A 6,694-nucleotide genomic window follows, 5' to 3' on the forward strand; every position below is an offset into this window, starting at 1 on the left:
AACTACAAATTGAATACTATCTTTTCCATTGGGCTAACATGCATTCTCAAATATGTCACAAGTACAATATTGATAGACACACTTTTAAACACAGTGTTTAAAAATTTCAGAGTACACAATTAGTGCAACAAAGAATCGGTGGAAGGGAGAGAAAGAAATGTAAAAATCATTTACTTTACAAAGAAATTCTCCATTTAAAATGATTCAACATAGAGGATTCCTTTACAAAGAAACTTTTAGGCATCATATGTAATTGTGGGGAATAAGCTTAGAAATTCCCTGGGCTTACAGCAATGGGTTAAATAGGCATAAAGAATTACAAAGCCATAGGACACTTACACCAAATTTGGGTAAACAAGGTTAGGTAAATAAGTATAGAGAAGGTGGGGCAGAAGCGCCAGTATAGAGAGAGGGGAGCAAAGACCCCAATATATGACATAGGTATATGAAATAAACAAGATTAGGTATTCAAGGCAGGAGAGCCCAGGAGGGAAGGACCAAGTTAGGTAAACAGGTAAATAGGGCTATAGACCCAAGCTGGGGGTGAAGCTGCCCAGAGCAGACAGGATTAACAAGAGAAAGGTGCCTGAGGTCACGTGTCCTATCTGTCTCATCCCCCTAGGCTAGCTAAGATAAACAGAGGTGGTGCCTCCTGTCTGCTGTAAACAACCTTCCACCAGGCTGCCCAGCACCAGGATTTTGTTTTGTATTAACCCAAACCCCTAACCCTGAGTATCTTCATGACCCCCTTCCCCTCACGTCCAAGAGTTAATGTTCATAGTTTCATTGTCTCTTTGTGCACGTCCATCACCATGTTCGTAACCCTTCTGATCCTAATAAAAACAGGGCAAGGACCCTTATCTGGGGCTCTTGTCTTTTCCCGGACATTAGCCATCTCTCACTTTTAATCCTGCATCCTGCTTTCTTGCTAGACAAGGAAGAACTTTAGAGTCTATGATATGACATATAACAATGATATTGTAGTGTATAATTAACAAAACATTTACATATAAGTCATTTTACCCTAATAAAAACTTGGAAGTTATGAATTATAAATACAAGTTTACAAGTGAGGAAAATGAGGCTCAGGAAATATAAGCAAAAGGTCTAGTATCTAAAAAATAAAAGAGCCAGGGATACAGGAGCCAGGATTTGAACTAAAGCCTACTAATTCTAAATCGCATGCTCTGGTTAATATGAGCATTTGTAGAACACTTAGAGTGCAGAAAGCGTCCTCTAATAATTACTACCCAAACAAAAAGCTTTAACTAAATATTAGAATTCTTTTCAAGGAAAGGTTATCTATCTATATACTGTTTCTAACCAGAAAATAACTCCCACAGACTAGCTCTCCCTGTATTCTATTGTTCAAAGCCACAATTACCAAGGAATGTTTCTTGAAACAATAAATGCTTGTTATTTTTTTTCTATTTTTCAGAGATATTCAATAGCTGTAACATTCTAAAGTCTCATCATTTTAAAGAATAAACCTTGAAAAATTATCTTTCCAAAAGGAAACTAAAGCATAGAGATTTATATGGTACAAAGCATGTTGTTTCTTGGGAAAAGTAAGATTGTTTTTATTTGAAATAAAAGAATTAGTCACTTGAATTAGATAATATTCTAGCAAGTTCTTACAAGAATCTACTGCTTTTTCTTCTTTTCAACTATTATGCTGTTTTTTTTATACAAAAGCATTTATTTCCAAAGTTAGTTACAGAATAGCATATGCAAATTAAGAACTTTGTTTTGCCTTTTACACTAAACAGATCTAAGGTTCCACATCTGCATCTTATATGAACTACAATGCTTTTTGAATTTGAATGTAATATTCAATATTTTCTAAAAATACCACTTTTTTCAACTGTTTATTTAAATTCTAGTTAGTTAACATAAAGTATAATATTGGTTTCAGGACAGAATTGAGTGATTCATCACTTACATACAACACCCAGTGCTCATCATCACAAGTGCCCTCCTGAATACCCATCACTCATATAGCCCATCCCCCACCTGCCTCCTTCCATCAACCTTCAATTTGTTTTCTATCCTTAAGAGTATCTTATGGTTTGTTTCCATTCTGCCATCATCTTTTTCTGCCTTCCCATATGTTCATCTGTCTTGTTTCTTAACTTCCACATAGGAGTGAAATAATATGGTATTTGTATTTCCCTGACGGACTTCTTTCGCTTAGCATAATACACTCTAGTTCCATCTATGTCATTGCAAATGGCAAGATTTCATTCTTTTCAATGGGTGAGAAATACTCCATTGTGTGTGTGTGTGTGTGTGTGTGTGTGTGTGTGTGTGTGTGTATATATATATATATATATATATATATATATATATATATACCACATCTTCTTTATCCATTCATCAGTTGGTGGACATTTGGGGTCTGTCCATAGTCTATTGTTGATAATGCAGTTATAAATGTCAGGGTGAATGTATAATGTACTCCTTTGAGTCTGTATTTTTGTATCCTTTAGGTAAATACCTACCAGTGCAATTGCTGGGTCATAGGGTAGTTCTATTTTTCAACTTTTTTTTTTTTAATGTTTATTTTCTCTTTGAGAAAGACAGAGCATGAGTGAGGGAGGGGCGGGGGCTGGGGGAGACACAGGATCTAAAGCAGGATCCAGGTGATGAGCTGTCAGCACAGAGCCTCATGTGGGGCTCAAACTTAGGAACCACGAGCTCATGACCTGAACCAAAGTCAGCGCTTAACCGACTAAGCCACCCACGTGCCACTATTTTTTAACTTGAGGAACCTCCACACTGTTTTCCAGAGTGCCACAGCAGGTTGCATTCATTCCAACAGTGTAAGAGGGTTCCCATTTTTTCCACTTCATCACCAACACCTATTGTTTCTTATGTTGTTAACTTTAATCATTCTGACAGGTGTTGATACCCCATTGTGGTTTTGACTTCCCTAATGATGAGTGATGTTAAGCATCTTTAAAAAAATTCCAATTTTATAACTGCACAGAGTTCAGATGTGAGAAAGAAATACAATAATGTCCCTACACTAAATGCTTATAAATGTGACTCCAGAGACACGTTTATGTTCACTGCATTAAGATGGTACATGTTTCTTTCTTTTTATTTAGTTTGGAAACCAACTCCAAATGAATAAGATCTATCAAGGAACATCCTATTGAAGGAGGATGAAAACAATAAACTGTATTCCACATTTACAAAGAAGTTTAAAAGATACTTTCAGATTCTCATTCTCACCACAGATGTTCACTACATGTCCATTGTTCATAGAGGACCATGCCCTCTAGAGTGAAAAGTTTTTTGTTTTCTTTTTAAATATTGAATGTGTGAAGTGTGTTTCCATATCACAGGATAACCATAGATTGAGTATCCCTAAAGTGATACAAGATGACTCTTCAATAATTCAACTCCCTGCCCTGAATTGCTACATTTCATTATCATAAACTGTGACCTCACACCCTCTGAGAAAGAAGTTTCCCATATACCCAAACTGTGAGGATGGTGCACTAACTCTAAAAGATGGAAAACAATGGCAAGAATCAGTTTCAAGAATATTTGGGTCCAGAGACCTTTCTAAATATGAGATCAGTCCTTCATGTTTTTATTTAATCATCTTAAACCACCTACAATTTATAACACCAGACCAGACCTACACAATTATATTCCAGACAAATACCAAAATAAGATTTCCTTCAAGGTGTCTATTAGATTATGATCTTAATGGAATCCAACCAGAAAGAAACACAAAGTATCCTCAGAGTCTCTAAGGGGAAAAATAAATAAATAAAACTAACAAAGACCTAATTTGGTTGGCCATGTTTCACATAGAAACCATAATAACCCCACTGAAAGCTGCCATTTCTCTAAGAACAGAGTAATATGAAATAGTCTACATTATATATTAATAGGAGTTGTTATTCAGTTATTTTGTTTTAACTGAAAATTAATCCAAAGCCTATCATTCTGTAGGACAGAGTGATTCAGGTCACCCGTTACTAAATTAAACATTTTCTGCTCTCACTGCATCTCATTAAACAAGCCACTGCAGGTTTAAATAACTCCACGCTTCCATCTGCACAGTCACCCATTTTGTTATTGTTTACAGCAACCTAATTTGGCACATAATAATTCAGGCAGCATTGGTTTCATATTACACTGAAGTATTAATTTTTAATGTAATTGCATTCTTTCGTCCAACAAAAGCTAGATCAGTGGGGATTTTACTCAAGTGATTCTTCAATTATTATACAAGGCAAATTCTTTTAAGACTCTGCACCTCTCTTTGCCCTGATTCATTTCTCTATAAATTAAAAACTCATTATGAGCTTATTTAAACTAGCTTATTTACTCAAACAACACAGTGAATGATTGTCTTAGTATAAAATATATGGCCTATACATCTTTAAAACACCTTTTTTTCCAAAGGATATTTGATTCAGTAATGAAGTAAGGCATAGTTTTCTAGCATAGTAATGTATTATTACTGAACCCCACAACTTTTTCATTTTATATAATGATTGCTAAGGGTTGTTCCTATATGTTTCCTTCTATCACACATTTGAATAAAGAAGATATTTGGAGGAATAAATTAAAGATCAGCTAACATGTCACCCCTCAAATGTGGGATAATCACAAAGATGTACAATGTACATACTTCAGAAGAAAAAAGGTAGATTGATTGAAAATAACAAGGCCAAGAGCAAAATATAAAATACGTTTACAAAAAAGCAGGATGGACTTCAATTAATCACTAAGAACCTTCCATTTTGTTCATTCATGTTTGTACATTTTCTGTATTGTAGCTCATATTTATAATAAATAGTCCCCTTTAAAATACTGACTTTCTGAAAAAGAGTATATTCTTTTTTTCAAAAAGTTTTTTTTTAATTTTTATTTAGTTTTGAGAGAGAGAGAGAACATGAGTGGGGGAGGGGCAGAGAGAGAGGGAGACACAGAATCCAAAGCAGGCTCCAGGCTCTGAGATGTCAGCACAGAGCCTGATGCGGGGCTTGAACTCACAAACCGTGAGATCATGTCCTGAGGCGAAGTTGGGTACTTAACCGACTGAGCCACCCAGGTGCCCGTGAAAAAGAGTATATTCTTAAAATTAATATGTGTCCCTTCAAATCAGCATTTTTGTATCCGTTGGATAAATACCTAGTAGTGCAACTGCTGGGTCATATGATAGTTCTATTTTTAGATTTTTGAGGAACCTCCACACAGTTTTCCAGAGTGACTGTACCAGTTTGCATTCCCACCAACAGCACCCCAATGTTTATAGCAGCACTATCAACAATAACCAAATGGAAAGAGCCCAAATGTCCATCAACTGATGAATGGATAAAGAAGATGTGGTGTATATGTATATATGTGCATATATATATATATATATATATATATATATATATATTGGAATACCACTCAGCAATCAAAAAGAATGAAATCTTGCCATTTGCAACAATGTGAATGGAAGAAGAGTGTATTATGCTAAGCAAAATAAGTCAGTCAGAGAAAGACATACATCATATGATTTCATTAATATGTAGAATATAAGAAATAAAACACATGAATATAAGGGAAGGGAAGTAAAAGTAAGATAAAAACAGAGAGAAGGCAAACCATAAGAGACTATTAAACACAGAGAATAAACTAAGGGCTTCGGAGGGGAGATGGGTGGGGGCATGGGCTAAATGGGTGATGTGCATTAAGGAGGATACTTGTTGGGATGAGAACTGGGAGTTATATATATGGAAGTGATGAATCACTGGGTGCTACCCGTGAAACCAATACGACATCATTTGTTAACTAACTTGACTTTAAATAAATAAGCTAAAACATAAATAACAAAACTAACATGTTAAAATTCAATTTTCAAATGCTTATATTTATGGTAACTAGCAGATAATTGAGGAAACAAAGTAATTATCTAAAATGTAATCTGAATTCTATAATTCTGAGATTTAGCTATATCGGCCCCTTGGCCAGTTCACTACAGAGCAGAATTTAGTATAAGGCAGGTCATTTTGGACTTAAACTAAAGTGACTATGTTAATTTTAAAAAGTGAATAAAAAAAAAAGATAATATTTTGGGATAACACCTATAAGGCAATGTGGAGGTCTAAATCTATAAAGGATCTTCTCCTATCAATTCTCTTCTACACCTTGTAAATCCATTTCCCAAAACATTTGAAACATAATGGATTGCATTGCTTAAAAATGTATATGAATTAGTTATTCTTATATGCAATATATGAACAGGACAGTGTTTTCTCAAAAAAGACAATGCAATCCTTGAAAAAGATATTATAAATTATAGAAACATAACTTATATTTTAAAATACCTGAAAATATAGAAGTTTTCAATTTACTCCATCAGGTTTCCTATGTGTATAAGTTTAATAAAACAGACCAGCCTAAATTAATAAATCAGTAGGTAAATGACATCTTATACACAATTATTTTTATTAATCTTGATTTCAGTGTAAATATCCATGGGGATAACAAACTGTGGTGTTGTAAATTATAAATTTGGACATTTAGAATCAAAAATAAAAATTCTAGCAAGTCAAGAGTTGTGAAGCTCAGCGGAAAACATGCTCTTCTCTAGTTAACACTTGACTCACAGGACAATATAACAAATCATGGGTCAAAAAATTTCCATTAACTTCTTTAAGTTGACCTATTTAACAACAGG

General features: G+C 34.4%; 1 protein-coding gene across 9 annotated transcripts in view; it reads right to left on the minus strand.

The window, feature by feature from the left end:
* Nucleotides 1-6,694, minus strand: part of IMMP2L (inner mitochondrial membrane peptidase subunit 2) — an 888,431-nt gene that overhangs the window by 583,605 nt on the left and 298,132 nt on the right. The window lies entirely within an intron of this gene.

Source organism: Felis catus, chromosome A2, assembly GCF_018350175.1.
Source record: "Felis catus isolate Fca126 chromosome A2, F.catus_Fca126_mat1.0, whole genome shotgun sequence".
NCBI classification, from domain to species: domain Eukaryota; kingdom Metazoa; phylum Chordata; class Mammalia; order Carnivora; family Felidae; genus Felis; species Felis catus.